The sequence below is a fragment of the Anomalospiza imberbis genome, chromosome 5 (genome assembly GCF_031753505.1).
Source record: "Anomalospiza imberbis isolate Cuckoo-Finch-1a 21T00152 chromosome 5, ASM3175350v1, whole genome shotgun sequence".
NCBI lineage: Eukaryota > Metazoa > Chordata > Aves > Passeriformes > Viduidae > Anomalospiza > Anomalospiza imberbis.
The window spans coordinates 28,638,423-28,655,122 of NC_089685.1; the positions used below are offsets into that span (position 1 = coordinate 28,638,423).

Genomic DNA, 16,700 nt, shown 5'->3' on the forward strand with positions numbered 1-16,700 from the left:
ACAATTCAGCTATGAAAGGTGAAAGCATGCAGCGAGGTGAATGGAAACTAGAACAAAACAACAACAAAAAAATCTCAGTAATAATTGTTTCAGAGAAATCAATGAATAAACTCCCCAAAATAAGCCAGGTTTTGTATTTTCAAATAAAGTAGGAAAGGTTTTCCATATATCTGACAGCACAGGAGTTCACGGAGCAGGAATTACAACTGGTCCCCAAGCAGCGGTTACGCACAAATCAAAGCAATGTCTGAGGAAGGCAGGTATGCCCTTCAGGAATTTTAGGGATGATGACTTGACCATGTATGGTCCTGCCTGAAGGCTATAGCACAGGGAGCTCTAGGATGCATTTACAGCACCAAGGTCCTTCCCACGCCCAGTGGCCCTGGGTCTACGCCCCAAGGGAGCAAAGAGAGCAGAATAAGGGAAGCAGTTTCATCATGATCTGAGATGATCTACTGGAACCCACAGAAGAATACTGGTCTAAGTCCCTAGACTTGGCAGTGTTAGCACAAGGAAAAACCATGACTGAGTCCTGTGAGGCTGGACTGTTGTGGAGATGGAATTTCCAGCCTTTCTCCCTCTCTCTTCTGGAAAAATTGGCTGCTTACACACACTTGCTTAGCTGGTGTATAAAAATGGCCTGACCTCCAGGAGCACTTTACTTTGTTTGCCTTGGTGTATTCAGAAACCCCCACAGACATCCACCTGCACCTCTAGATAGTTAAATGTCTTGCCAAACCCAGCCCTAGGTTTCCTCTCTCAGGTTATGAGTGTGGAAGAATGCCTTCATAGATAGGAACAGTTTGTACAATTTTATCACTATCTACAGTCACTACAGACCTCAATAGGCCACTGGGCAAAGGCCACTCCTCTCTGTGCCACTCCACACCTATAGCCATACGTGAAACTTCTCCCTGTTCAACCCTGCTTCCTCCTGCCCCCCAAATTGGGCAGTTTGGCACCAACAGTGGATCACTATGTGCTGCTAGGAGCAGAGGCAAAGCAGAGGTGTTACCAACGTATCGAGGCCTCTGAACTGTGCCCATGACTGGCGTCTTCCTTATTTTCTTTTTTGAGGTTGCAGAGAAAGGGCGTGGAGGCAACATCTCATGACTTCTCAAGGATCCAAAGTCTGACTCTTTGCCAATCTTTAAATAATGTTTAAAAATAACATTTAGATAACATTTAAAATCTGGAGAAAAGCACCTCCATAGGAGACATATATGTAAAACACAAGAGATGATATGCAGTAAAGAGATATAGGAATTAAAACGAAGCATGCATGTGAAATGCAACAAGTTAAAAATATAAGAATAAGATGACTTTTGCCAGCAAGGGTTTGTGATTGTGTGATGGTGCTTAGTTTCCACTCTTCTCTTTGCTGCATTCCTTGTCATCCTAACAGCCTGCCCTCTCTCTGCCTGCCTCAATAAGTCAATACACCCAATGGAAATACTAACATCAGGTAACAGATCAGGAGACAATCAAGTAGCACTAAACTAATAATAATAATAGCTCATTTTTATTTTCACCTGCCAATGGTACATAGATCTGCTGAGGCATCAAGTAATCAGGTACCAAGATGGGACACTGTGCCTACTGCTTGCTTTGGAGAGCTACACCAGCTACAAATGGCCTGTGGACTGGCTGGAATAAGCTGCTGTGTGTTGGGCATGCTTGACTAAGGGAGGTTTATTTTATTTCCTTTCCTTAATGCTCTCAGAGTTGAAGACCAACATGCCTTCTAAAACCACAATCCTACTTTGCTTCAGCAGCAAAGAATTAAAATTTCATTAAAATGCCCTTCCTTGTCAGATCGGGCTAGGACTTGCTCCTGAACCAACAGGTCTGTTGCTGTATCTGGAAACTCTTAACCCCACAGGCTGCTCTGAAGACAGCAATCTTGATTTTATCATAATTGGCTCCACACAGCCCACAGTCGCACAGAACACAGGTAAACACCCAGGTGCCCACAACACCACTGCAACCACCGGCTGTGGGGTGCCAGTGGGGCTCCCCTACCACACCAGCACCCTCGGACAGTCAGCGCCCCGTTCCCAGGCTGCACAAGGCACAACGAAGTGCATTGCAACCATGAAGTGTGACTGCAATGCCTTGCAGTAGCAGGGGCTGACACAGATGGAATCGCTGCCTGGGTTTTTAATAACACCCAGCACAAACACCATTATGCAATGGGGAAGGTGTTGCAGAGCCCATGCTAATGCACTGTTTGCTTATTGAGGGAATTTCAGTCAAGTATTGTGCCAAAGCCTGTGTGGATGGTGAATGATGTCATCTTCTCTGTGTCAAGCTCTGCTCCCAGGCCTTGCCTCCAAAGAACTCCTCACAATTTATCTAAATTGGTTTGAAAATTAATTTAAATTAAAAAAGGAAATAGTATGAACTCTGTGGATTTTCTACTGTGGTCAACATTCATACATGCAGACAAAGGGACATTTAACCCAGGAGCTGGCACCTATGTAAAGAAACTAATCATATAATAATAATAACAAAAATAATACAGTAATAATATTATAAACTAATAATTCAAACAAATATTTCAGCTAGTATTTGCAAACAAATTTAAAACTCTTTGTGAGTGCAGTTTTGTTGTATGAATGATGCTCCAGTTACACTCAGTCTTCCCTGCTGCTGGCAATGCCTTTCAATAAACTGAACTTAGGAAAAAACACAAGTGATTGACTTTAAGTGAAGGCAAAATTACCACTGCTCCTGCAGCATTATATCCAGAGAAAACAGAACTGAATTTAAAGGTGAAGATGAGTTATGCAAAGGTTTGTGATAACCTCCTCTTGCTTAAAATCTGCAGGAGGGAAATCCAGCGACCAATGAAATAGGTATCCTGCAGTTCTACACTGCCATTTCCCACTAGCTATATGCACAGCACACTACAAATACAAGGGAGAGGACAATACTTAGATTAACTATTAGCTTATTTTACCAAATTAATGTCACAGGTCAACCTCGAGGCAGACAGTGATGCAAGAAGGATGCAAAAATGTCAGGTGGATAATGAGATGCATTACACCTTTATTGGCTTTCCTTAATACAGCAGCTGCAAGATACACTACCCAATTTATGAGCTGTTAAGACTGAAGACCATGAAATTCTACCAAAAGGCATCACCAAAATATGGTGTTTCAGTATTTTGCATAGAAAGATCAATGGCTAAATAAGTGTCTGAGCCACGTGAGCCTGGGAACACTCAGACTCACTTCTTGCTCCGCAAAAAATGTTGAGCAGGCTCCTACCTCACCAGAGATTCGCTGCTCTTCTATCCAGTCTGTCACTACTGTTACTGTGGCTTGATTTGTACAAAGTTTCTTTTTCCTCACACTTAAGAAGGCTTGCAGCAGGCTAGGCATCATCCAAATGGCACCCTGATTCCAGAACTGATACACACTTTTGCAGTGTGCTGCCTTAAAATAGAAATGACAATCGTATGCCCCCCTTCCTCTTATTCACTCCAACCCTGAAATTTTTTAAAGACTGGAAGGAAAAAAAAAGAATATAAGAAAAAGTCATCCACCTAACTGAAGTTCCTTCAATGACAGCCACAAAGTTTTCACTCCTATGTCTTTCTTAAATCCACTATAAAACTCCATATGCTGGCATTTTGGTAAAAAAAAAATCCAATCTGTTCTTTCCCAATGGAAGCACTGTAATGTAGCCCACTACTCCAAAATGGGCAACAAATCATCTCCCATTTACATGCCTGTACAAATAAAAATCAGTGTTAAGGGGCTTTTGCCCTTAGTACAAACTTCACCCCACTAATATGAATCTAACTCTGTATGACAAAATAAGATGTGGGGTAAACACAGGTGGTTGAAACTTGCTGTTTCTTTTCCTGGGGGATGGGGGGCAATGGGACAATGAGCACATTTTTTGCGAAACCCAAAGAGGCTTTCTGCTTAACAGAGTGAAGAATGCTTATCTGGAGATTACTTCTTTTTTTTTTTTCCTTCTCCTATTACATCTTTCTTTTTAATTTTTTTTCTTTTCCTTCCAAGCATGATTAGTTTTTCTCTGCTGCTTTAGCTCCCAGAACTAGTTTATTGCAGGATGAGTTGAGCCCAGTTGTCAGTGTTAGGAATGGAACAGGAGGAACACCAAGAGGGATGGTCCCACTCCTGGTCAGCAGCTAGCTATCATAAGTACACTGACACATTCAAACCACATCAAAAGGAAGCCAGGAAGATGGCTCCAAAAGCACTTTTCCCAGGTGCATGCCAAATACCCTTGTGATTATGGGATACTCAGGTATAAACTGAGGAGAAAGATTAGGCAAGAAGTGCTGGTTCAATAAACCATCCACAGGCACTTGAAAGGATAAGGAATTGGCTGGACAGTGGCACACAAAGAGCTGCAATGGCTTGATATACCCCATTCCTGGGAGTGTTCAAGGCCAGGCTGGATGAGGCTTCCAGCAACCTGGTCTAGTGGAAGGTGTTCCTTCCCATGGCAGGGGGGTTGGAACTAGATGATCTTTAAGGTTCCTTCCAACCCAAATCATTCTATGATTCTATGATGATACTGTGAAATAGTATTCCCTTCTCCACAGAGCTAGGTGCTTAGGATTGGGTAGCTGGAAATATAAAAGTGCTCCTTTCCTTCTCTTCATCTCCACTGCACTGGAATTTAAAGGCAAAGTGTGTAGGCAGTGTCTATTCAAGATGCACGTTATGTCTGTTCAGTAGGATAATGTTGAAGATCACAGTTAAACAAATATTCAAATAGAAATCTAGTTAATTATGTTTTTTAGCAGTCATTATCCTTTCCACACCAACTGGCAAGATAATTAATTGTAACTACAACAGGGAAAATCAGTTTAAATCCCCTAAATATCAAGCTTCATCTCATCAACATGACACTACTAAAGAAAATTCTGGAGCCCCCAACACATATGTATTTCCTTATCTGTGTTTACAGAAATGTTTGTAGACTCTTAAGAATATATAAGGATATTTTAGGAGCAAAGTATTTTTGATTATTTATGGTACTGAAAATCCTTATGTGTGAAGCAAACAGTACAAATGAAATTGTTTTAAGACACTCAACTGTTACCCTTGACATGAATGACCTTTGTGCAACATCCATTGATGCCTAAGCCTTCATGATACTGTCAGTTGCTGAAACAGCAACTGCTTGACAATACCTGACACCTGATACTCAGTTGGCAGAGCTTTAAGTTACACCCACCTGGGCCTGCCAGCACATCCTGGCTTTTCTTAGCAGCTGGCCCAGGAGGATGAATTCCTTTGGATGCATAGCCTTGAAATAATAACATCTAGCTTTGAAAGAGTACCAGAATTCAATGGAAGTGAATAAGTGCTAATACAATCAGTGGTCATAGGCAATGCATGCTTCTAGAATTGACAACTTTTGCCCCCATTTTTTTGAATATTAGAATATATTTATATTCAGCCACTATAAAGTGAACCATTTTACCATTGCTACCAGTTCCAATAACAGAGGGTGAGCTAATCTACTCAAGTGTCAGGCCACCTGCACAAAGATAGTTCAAGATTAATTTCTGAAATTCTGCAGTTTCTGAAAAAAGTTCTACCACTTTCAGCAGGAGACAGGAGAAAAGCACACAACTCTTTCACTACATAATATTTTATTATTTTTAAATAGGTTTTGAAAGCATATATTTGAGATAGCAATATGAACTCAATTTTCAACAAACCAGGTTTTTGTTAAGTAAAACCTGTGAATAGGAGAGCTGCTTGATATGACTTCAGATATGTATGACAGGTGATTTGTCAAGACATGGCATTTTTACAGGTCTGAAAAACGGCACTCATCACATGTAGAGTCTATTTTAAAAGTCCTGAGAATGTTAATGTATGTTTAATATTAAGTTTTCAACAATTTAGTCCCTTTATACTTGCATATTTTCCCAAGTTGCTTTCTTGTCTACAAAAATTATTGCTAGGACAAGATCAACTCTCAGACAATCAGTCAGCAGAGGAAAGGTGAGAATCAATGTTTCACAATGGCCATATACACATGACTCTCCAGCTTAATGTAATCTTTGGATTTTTGTGTTACACACACATCCCTCCCTCCTCAGTCATCAGCTACTTTCTCTTCAGCAGTAATCCTTCATCATGCTTCTCTGATATGCAGAACTAACGAGACAGTGACAATTCAGTGATAATAATATTGTTTTTGTAAATGCAATTGAAGCTGACCTAGACTTCACTTGCACCTGATAAAAAGAACCTAGTCTTCTGAAGGTGCTCTGAATCTCCCACTAAGTGTTAAAGCAAGAACCACTTTTTCCAGCAAAGAGCAGGATGGGGATTGGGGCAAGAATCACTTTTTATGTTTAGATGATTTGCTTTCAACAGCAGATATCCCAGAGTCACCTTCAGACTGCTGCATAAGTTCCATGCACAGAAAGAGGAACTTAATAGATGTGCCTAATGAGCACATCAAAGAAAAGAAAAGAAGAAAAAAGATAAAAGGTTTGAAAAGACCATCTAGTTAACTACAGTTTCATTAAGAAATGGATGAATCAAGAATGAAGAATACTGACAACCAACATGGTGCCACTATACAGCTGGATTAAGAATGTCCTTCCTCAATCAGTTCTTGATGTACTTCTCAGATAAAAAAAAATCCTAAATTTTTTCAAGACTTAGTTACCATGCAAAGGTCCAGAGAGGGGCCTGCTTGGCAGGAATGAAACCCACTCTCGGGGAATTTTATGTAGCTAGTTTGCACAACATGAGGCTACAGAAAACAAGGAATGCTCACATAAACACAGACTGGCTCTGTGCTAGGACCATAGAGCCTCAGCTTCCTCCTGTAAATTAGATTAAGGCTGGATTTACTTCTTCCCTGCACATCATACAGGTAAGATTACAGCTGGATAAATCTGCACAGTCAAAACCAGCATGTAGAGCACGGTGAGAAGCATGCACTCAGCACTTCTTAGCAAATCCAATGAGATGATGACTTATTAAAATTTCAGATAGATCAACTTCTGCTTGATACCATTAGACTATGCCACTATGTGACTGATTGATCCTTCAAGACATGTATGATCAAGTGGCATCAGCCGTGCCACTGGGACAACACACCTGTGAGGGGATATCAGACTTCCTGAATGAGGAAAATGAACAATTCTGGGAAAATGGAAGAGGGCAGTTAGTACTCTACAGCTTAGATGCTAAAATAAGACTTTTGTACCTTATTACTCAGCTACCATCACTGCAATGGACAAGTGGATTTCTCTAATCTACAGACAGTGGAGCCAGTGGAAAAAGGCCAAAAAACTGAAGCAATATGCTGATCCTGCCAGCAATGGATTTACAATAGAGATCCATTACCATACTGAAAATGACTGAGGTAAGTTTACAAGATGCATTTATCTGTAGCTTTTTCCCATTAAGTCTTGTAACTCTCTCAATGAGAATTTAAGAGCATACATATTTCAAGTCCTGTGTGAAGTTAATAACTTCACAAAAGAGAAACAGTAGAACAAGTCATTCACATTTTGTATTACCAACAAATAAACGCTGGAGAGCAAGTTTTTGGATCCAGCTATTACCTCTAATTACACATATCTCTATGAATAAATGAAAACTAGTTTGCATTTTTTCCCTGATCATTAGCCTCATTTACACAAGTGTTATGAGGCCAGTTTTTTATCCATTAGTGTGAATTAAGTGATACCCTGCTGAGTGCAGGACTGTTTCAGACATGCTGACTGTGGAGCAGCTGCTCTCCTTTGCTATTGAATGTTGATTAGCATCACAGCACATGACACACTGCAGGGCATATTGTGTGTCACACTACAGCATACAACATTTAATGAGAGCCCAAAGCAAACCCCACGGTTTAGAAAGCTGGTCTCTGCTCTGAACATCAAGGCAATAATTAAACACACGGGTTGTCCTGGGAAAGACTGAATCCCTTGAACAGTCGGCATTCATTTTGGCTACCTGAGACAGAGCTTTACATTTTCTTAGTTATCCTAAGCAGCGGCAACGGTACCCATTGCCAAATAGTAGTATCCTGTCACATTTTGTAGGAAGATACTTATATATTACCCTTGCAGTTCTGATCGATAACACAGAATGAAGCTTCTGTATCATTAGACCCATACAGAACATTTAAAGAAAGACATAACACCTAAGAAAACAGAGTGCCCCTGTATAAACCAAACTCCTCAAATTCAGATCAAGGTAAGTACTGACTTCCTTGTGACTACTAATACATCACTGGAATTCTTTATCAGCTTTCCTCATCTGAAAGATGGGCTGATACCACCCTTTTCTTGCACAGATTCATTACTTATTTGAGTGCTGCTTTGACAATACTGTAAAATAGTGCATAACTGTATCATCAACATTTTGTTACTTTGATGCAGTCAAATGAAGGCAAAGAAAAGCTTTTCACAACAATGGAGAAATTAATGTCACACCGTTCAAACTCTGGTTATGTTACAAGAGAACACGTTTCGCCATAAGGGGTAACAATACAAGGATGTTGAAAACACTGCTGCCTCAACTCACCTGCAAAGGAGCATAAATGAAATACTGGCAACAGTTAGCTTGGTTTGTTCTGAATGACTGGAACTTTGCCCTTTGATTAGTAAAGGTTTCATCATGCACATCTTTTATCTAGAAGACCAATGCAGCAACAGAATCCAATTTTCCAGCTAAATAACATGTTTTCATCTGCATGGAGATCTCTCACTTATGGACCCTGAGGAGAAACCTTCTCGGGTGGGGGGAGCACACCAAGTTCAGTCCCTGGAGTTTATCTAATTGTTGTCATGGGTGTACGTCTGCTTCAAAGAGAAGAGCTAAAACCCTTGCATGAGAGGTGTTAGAAGAAATCAGACATCATTAATCAGCATTATGAAGAAACATAAAATAATCCACTGTGCTGTTCACAATACAGTCAATTTGTAGGAGAACATCACAGCATAAATAACAAGGGGTTAAAAAAATTTACATCCATAGCTCAGTCCATAGAAACAGCTAAGAAGGGATAGATCACTTCTGTATTTCAAAAGATAAAGGAGAGGAAAAAAATCACAGGTTGATCCCATATTGCATGCTCTCTTTTTTTCCCTCCCTCAACTCAAGGGCACAAAGACATTTTTCAGATTTGGCAGAGAGAAGGCACTTCAGAGGCTAGGCTTTTTATTAAAAGGGGTGTTATCTTATAAACTGAGAATAGACTTAGGTTATGCCAGAGATCTTTATAAACTAGTTCCTATTTTTGATGGTACCTGCCTCCCTCCCAATAAACTCAATGAGACTCTGCTCGAATGCTTCAGTAAACAGTTAGAGATGATGCAACACTGCAACACTACTGCAAGGCAGCAGTGCCAAACTTTTTTTCTGGACAAGCCACTAATCACAGTTCACTTAAGTTCTCATGTACCACTTATGCAGAATAAACTAACTGCACCTGTATCTTGTAGGTGCAGAGGGATGTTCTGGGGACTCCTGGCCCACTGTCTCCAGGGAGACAGACAATCACCAAAAAGGAAGCCCCCAGGGGCAGACTGGGTGAGCAGGTCCCGCTGTGCACTTTGCTGAGAGCCTTCAGTGCCCAGCCCAGGAGGCACTGGAGAACACTCATGTCAGGGCATGGTCTGAGAGGACCAGTAAGACACAAGCCATGAGCTTTTGGTGCAGCTGCAGCCTGCACAGTGTCAAATACCCTCCAGACCCCAAAATATGGGCACTTCGAGTACCTTGGCCCTCGTTTAAAGGAAAGGACCCTCCAACCATCTCTGCACTAGTAGATTAAACAGGAACAGGGCCCAAGTGCAAGCCCCAGCCTGCAGTCACTCACACCCTTGCACTGGTGGTACACTTCACAGGGTAGTTTGAGTAACTAGCACTACTGGGCACTGTGAGTGGGATGCAGGAAAGGCCATGGACTGCCCCCACCATGTGGGCCAGGAAAGGGTTGGGCTTGGGTTTCTCCATTCCCCCTCCACAGCACCCCTCAAAAAGTCTTTGAGTCCATGCTTTCATGTAGTACCCCCAACACATGCAACAGCCACTCTCAGTTCCCTGATGACTATTTCAGACATGCTGACTGTGAAAAAGGAAAATCCACTAAAGAGCAATGTCTGTAAAAAGGGCACGTGTGTGCTGCAGCGCACAGTGCAGGGAAACTGTGTGCAAGGGCAATGGATTTGGACAGTCTAGCAACTGGTCTCAGGGTCAGAGAACCAGTTACTGCCGAATGAAACACTGCCCAGATAGGTAAAATGTTGGCTTTTGAGAAGTCTTCCACTGACTTTAACAAACAGGGTTAAAATGTAGAATAGCAGTGTAACTGCTGCCTTCCTGCAATTTTTAGGCTTACATAAGTTTCATTAGAGTAACAAAATCATTTAGATTGGAAAATATCTTTAAAATCATCAAGTCCAACCGTTAACTTAAGACTGCCAAGTCCACCACTAAACCATGTCCCCCAGTGCTGCATCTACACATCTTTTAAACACGTCCTTAAAAAAATAAATTTTGGAACTATGATTTACTCCAGCCTGAGTGCTGGAAGTAGTTATAAACTTCAATGCAAAACATCTACATTATAAAATACTTTCAGAAACTCTTCCATCATTTGGAAACTTTTTGATAGAATCAATTTTTAATAAAAATAGCTTTTAGTTATATACATTTGAGAAACAAATGCAGAGAGACCATTGTTACTAGACTGAAAACAATATTAGAGAAATTTGAAACTCCTTTTTTGAGTTTGGATGATTTTTAATGCATATTACAATTACAAAAGAACCCTAGAGTAAATGCAAAAAAGCAGAGGGACTTTCAATGTCATTCCCACAGACATTAATTTCAGAAGATACTGCTGTTTTCAATCAAGTTTAACGCTGTTAATTTTTTCTCATTATCAGCAAAACAAAAAAAGTACATGCTGAGGATAAGGAAACAGCTTTGTTTATCTTCAAAATCATGTGCTTACCAGAAGTAAAGTATGTATTTGCCATATGTCAGCTCCTGCCCCCCTTCTTTAAACTACAAATTCATTAATATAGCACAGCAGTGCTACATCATTAGCAAGGAACAAAGCACATTTTAAAGAGCAATTAAGTGGTATAAAACTACTTGGAGAGAAAGGTTTTCCACTGCAGCAGTGTCTTAGGGAGACCAAAGGGGAAACCTGACACGAAGGAATGTCAGCCTGAACTTGATTAATTTGTACTCAGAGCAACACCTCCCGTCCCCCACTGCAATGGCAGCAGCTTCCCACATTGCTTTACTATATTCTCCCTTAGAGCTTTCTTCTGATCTGTAGGTCATCCACGAGATGGATTTGTTCAAATTGGCATCTTTAATAGAGTCGTATCTTCTCTGCTGTTGTCTCAAACCTCACAACTCAAACCATGTGTATGGGATGTGTAGGCTCCCAGAAATGGCTGCTTTGCTAAACAGATTGCGCAGGCTGAATATGACACGTCCCAGTTCAGGACATGCAAAGCTGACTCAAACACTCCCACAGACCACAGCAGCCCTTCCACAAGACTCAGACTGTTCTTTCCTGGAATGGTCAAACTGGAAATATCAACAGTTCAGGACAGGGACACAACATGACTCAAAATTCAGGTAAAGTCTGAATTTTAGTTTCCTTCTCATTGTTTTTTTGGTACTGGGATTTTAGACAATAAGTCTAATGGTTCAGTTTTATGGCTTAGAAAGAAAAGACTTGAAAAGCTCGATCCCTGTTTTAAATGAAAGCAGATTCTCACCCACACAAAAAAAGCCCAATGTTTAACAGTGCTTTGCTTTCAAGCACTATTAGGTTGCTGAAATAATTGTTTCTATGAGATTTAGTTTAGAGGAATTTATTTAAATTAGCTTACTTCTATTGCGAAATTAAAACTGAAGTTTGTTAAATAAACTTCATAGCTTTAAAAAAAAAAAAAAGAGAAAACAGTGAAAAAACTTTACATCTGTCCTATGAAGATCCTAAGAGTATCCTCAAAACTCCTCTCCTTTCCCTTGAGAGTTAGGATGCTTAGCAAGTTTGGCTCTTAAATCAACATATGTTTGTTATTTAAGTTACACTGTCATTGTTTCTTTTCTGTTCTGTGGCATGGCTATCCCTTCCAAGCCTGGAAGCAGCATCTTTAGCTTGTGAATATTACATTTTCCCCTCACCTACTACACTACAGAGAAAACACTTTTGCTACATAGAAAGCCTGGCAACCCTAAACAAGCTACAATAAAAAGCAAGACCTGATAAAAATTCCATTACTTGCTTATCTGCAGAGATTCTTCCTAGTTCAAAGGGTCAATTTCCCAGCAGGGCATCGGTGCTTATCAGCTAGTTCTGCTGAGCCTTTCAATTGCAAAGAGAAGTGTTGCCTGCGACTGGCATGACAATGGCACTATTAAAGAGGCACTTCAAAGATACAGATGTTGTAAATGCTTTGATTTTGCCAAGTTCTCTATGCCATCACTACCCAACAGACTTTTTCATGTAGAGGTCAGAGTCCTTACTAAGCAAATGAAAAACAGGTAATAAAATAAGTCATGTGAAATGCAGAAAATCCATCACATGCCTCCACACCCAAAGAAGGTCCCCTTCTTTTCCGAGGTAGAGAAGCCCATACCTGGCCAAGAGAGAGACAGGGCTACCACAAGATAAGTTTCAACAAATCTGCTGCAGCAGGTCCAGTTGGACTTGTGTATATCCCACAAACCTGCAACTTTCCTTCCCACAGGAGTAAACATGCAGACAGTAGTATTACTGAGAGGGACTTAGAGGAGTGGACACTTGCAAGAGCAGATCTGTTGATTATCTGATGTCTGACATACCAACCTGGATTCATTTTAAGCAGGCTGTATAGGCAGGACAGCTACTCCCTTGGATGATTAAAGAGACATGGGGTTTGTTTGCTTTATAGTTTGCTATAAGGTGAGGACACAGCACACAGTCAGCAAGGTCACTCTCTAATTATCACAGGATCATGTGATATAAGCCATGCTTGTTAAGGTGCATATGTGGTCATCCCACATCTGCCAGTTTACATCAGCGTTGGATGCACATACCTTTATCTAGATCTTAGATGACTTGCTTCAGACCTTTCCCAGTATTTGATCTTCCTTCAGTGTGACCTTCTGTCACACATAAACCATATGTTTTAAGTAAAGGTCTGCTGCCCCCAGCACAAGAAGTATGCACATCATTCATCTTTTAAAAATTCCTTTTCACTTAACTCTCTCCCTACTTTTTTTGGAGCAACAGCCCAGAGTCCCAGCCTTGTTTTTTCAGGCCAACCATCTGCCTGGATAGAGCAGCATCCTTTGCAAAGAGTGCTGCAGTCTCTTCCAAATGTCTGCAGTGCAGTTTCTTCAACCTGTTCGCTTGTAACCCTTGTGACACAGGTAAGAAGATGTGCCAGAAAGGATTGGAACAGCAAGAAACTTCATTTTCACATGAATGAGGACATGACAGGAAGCTTTCAACCCAAAACACAGGCCACAATTTACACATAGGAGTAAACATAGTGACCCACAGCAAACCAAGGTCATCTCTAAAATATGCCTATTGATAGCACAAACAAACCCTGACTAAATTAAGTTTTAATTCTCAAAAGCAGTTTCAACTCAGATATAGATTAGATTCAATCTTCACTGAAGGAATTATCCTTTTTCCAGTTACTGTACTTCCCTTCTAATGGGAAAAAGTCCTTTCACTTGGATGTTCCAAATAAGCTTCTGCAAGTGTGATTACAAAGAACACATGCAAACGAAAGCTATTATATTATCACATCCACTAAGATACACTATATCAGAGACCCACATCCTTTCCACCTGTCCCAGCAGCAAAGATGCAAGAGCAGTTTATGCCAACATAGGACACCTCGCAGGGCACAACCACAACACAGGACAACACTGTAGTTTTAGAGAAACTGACCAAAGCAAAATAAAACCCTAACCTCCACGGCTGACAGGCTGAGGTGTGAAAACACGCAAGCTACAAACAGTTTTGTCTCATGGCTTTATTCCATCTCAGCTAAAGTATATTAACGTGCCCTCTCCTTCCACAGCCACCACGGCAAAGCAGTACAGCTTGTGGTTGTAACTTGCACGCTTCATCTCTCTTCCTTTCTTTTGTCCTCTGCCTCCCACCTCCCTCCTAATGCATTACCTTTCAGTTAGTCACAGAAGCACAGCAAAACACACAGCTCTCTGATCTCTTACGTGGTCTTTCATCTATGAACATTTAGTACTTGCCTTCTCTCTAGGAGGAGCAATCTTTGCAACAAGAACCTACTTTTCAGAGAAGAAGACAAAATTAGAGGAATTTAGTAGGAGATGTTTTCAATATTTATGCTTGCAACCTCTATGCTTGTTTCTATCAGAAATACATTCAGAAAAGATTCTCTCAAAAGCTAAAACCAAGCAGTTGTGCCCGAGTCTTCCAGGTGTGTACCAGTATGCTTACACAACCAACATGTACACCAGCAGACCCTTCCTGGAGCTGCCCACTTTCTTTGGACCTCAAAACTTGAGCATCTGTACATCTTTGTGTCTCTGTAAACACATTGCTTTAGGCGTACATGCTGAAATAGAAAGCATTTCAACATCAAGTTCTTGTACAGCACTCTGACAGACGATGCTCTAAACCTGTCACCAGGGAAGAATTTTATTACTCCAGTGGTTGTCAGGGACCATCCAGCCATTTTACTCTGTTAGTAATTACATGCAGCATATTAATTTCTCCCTTTAGAAGAATTCTGAAGCCAGTATTACTGAAAAATGATCAGTGATCCTCAGGTATCTAAAAACATTTAGCAGGCTTTACAGGAAGAAAAAAAGCTAAAGTTGAGATTTCAAGTTTAGCAATGAGGCATGAATTTCTACTACTTATATGGCACACATTTATTTAAAACAAGCAATTTACAGTGGATTTTATAATCATGCCATCCTGCACTGATTTTTGCAAATTTTATAGTGGAAAGCAATGGGACAGCAGGCTAAAATGCCTGTGTAAGTTTTAACTCAAGGAGAACAGTCAATTTAAAGCCACTCTCTAAATGCATACATATACAGGGACCTACCTGACAAAACAGCTCTATCATGAAAAGCTTAGTTAAAATTTCATCAGTTAATATCTAGATGGCTTCCCTTGACAACCCTGCTTTAGCTGCTGTGCAACCTGTTATTTTGTAACATGATTTGAGGAAAAATAAACACCGAAATAAAGTTTTGCAACATTCAGCTTATCCTGAAACATCTGTTCATTAGACCAAGATACAGGACTAAGCATTTATTAAAAATACAACATGCCTAACTTTAGAGTGTAGCACACAAGCAACCCAGGACAACCCTGGGAGCCAATGAAAGCAAGATTCAGTATGTAAAGTTTTATCACAAACTGATGGACTAGGTTTTCTGAAATAGCTACTACTGATCTAGAAGATCTGATCTCTTCATTAATGCTATTATGTCTTAAGTCATTCCTTCATCACCCTTTTGGGTTTGCTCATGTTGCTTATCACATTCTAAGCACACGTCCCTAAGAAAAGTCCTGCTGGAGAGTTAATTTCAAGGGGTTGGTAAGAAAAAGGTTTAAAATTCTCTTTCGTATTTTAAGTGTCACAGTTGCCCACTTGTTTCCGGTGAGAGTGCTTCAAAGTGGAAGAACACACTAGTCCATCCAGAAGTTTGGAGGGTTCAAAACTTAGATATGACTCCAAATGGAGTCAGTGAAGAGAATTCAGCATTGGGCAATATGCCCTTGGCCATATGGCTCCTGGGCTCCCTGCCAATGACAGCTCAAGAGCCAGTGCTTGAAATGGTAAGATAAAGAATTACAGCCGTCTCGGGCTGGACCCCTGAGCTCACACATCTGCAAAGACGTGCGTGCCGACACCAAGAAACAGATCAGAAACAGAGACTCATGAGCTGGTGGAGACACAGGCTCATAAAGCCACATGATGCAGTGCAGCTGGATATCCAGCTTGGCCCAGCAATGATATAGCTGCATTTACATAGCTCTTGTGCCGCTAAAATTGGAACTCTCTTGCATTCCCCCACAGCTTCTGCTTCCAAGGAAGTAGAGCAAATCTGGGAATGCTGAGAACACACATCTGGGGCCTAGAAATGCTCCAAGTGAAAGCTGACAGGATGAATCACCATCTCTCTGGCAGCTGAAGGATGGGAAGAAATTTAACAACCAATCTCCTTCCCCATCCCCACTACCCATCCTAACAAGGAGCTGTGATACCCAGGAGCAGAAGGGGTGATTCAGGTGAACGGGAGAGCTAACACCAACAGTCTGGATCTGGAAACAGATCATCAAGGGGAAAAGCATTCCAAAGAGAAATGTTCTAAGTGCAAAGCTGTTTAAGGGTGAGTTTCAGATAGGACTTCAATACTTGACAGAATGTAGAAAGGATTGTTACTTTCAGTTAAATCTCTGAATTTCAGTGAAACTATGAAACTATGACATCTTAGGTACAAACAGCACTCATCTACCAAGTAGCCTAAAAATTACACTGAAGCTTTATTTTAACAACATCCAATGGGATAAATAAGCAGCATAGTCAGCACTGGCAATGTTGGGAAATGGCCAACACCAACGCAGCAGATTGAGCCGGGACTCAGAAATTGGGAGGAAAGCTGCTTAGGAGGCCCATTGCCTTAGGCCAAAACACGAGGCAC

At 40.9% G+C, this 16,700-nt stretch overlaps 1 protein-coding gene across 2 annotated transcripts in view; it reads right to left on the minus strand.

Annotated features, from left to right (window-relative positions):
* Nucleotides 1–16,700, minus strand: part of PRICKLE1 (prickle planar cell polarity protein 1) — a 65,314-nt gene that overhangs the window by 18,444 nt on the left and 30,170 nt on the right. Inside the window, exon 1 of one of the 2 annotated variants that reach the window (XM_068190030.1) lies at nt 8,553–8,778. The exons of the other annotated variant lie outside the window; for it this stretch is intronic. The gene's annotated coding sequence lies outside the window, so the exon portion shown is untranslated. Of the gene's footprint in view, nt 1–8,552; nt 8,779–16,700 lie in introns of those variants that run through there. 2 annotated transcript variants of the gene reach the window in all.